This window comes from Populus euphratica, unplaced genomic scaffold (genome assembly GCF_000495115.2).
Source record: "Populus euphratica unplaced genomic scaffold, PopEup_1.0 scaffold31.1, whole genome shotgun sequence".
Classification (NCBI taxonomy): Eukaryota; Viridiplantae; Streptophyta; class Magnoliopsida; order Malpighiales; family Salicaceae; genus Populus; species Populus euphratica.
Window position 1 is genome coordinate 3,658,747 of NW_011499850.1, and position 211 is coordinate 3,658,957.

Below are 211 nucleotides of genomic sequence, written 5' to 3' on the forward strand. Positions count from 1 at the left end.
AGGGAAAAGAAAAAAAAGAGAAAAAAAAAAACAAAAAAAGACAAAGAAGAAGAAGGAGAAAACTGTGAAAAACCGAGGAGAGAGAGAGAGAAGAAAAACACAGCAAAACACCGACCACCGTGCCTCTGCCGCTAGTAGCACCGCCCCGACACCAATTCAGGTAATCTTCGGTTGCCCTGTCTCTTTATTTTTTTGGTCTGCATTAGCATTT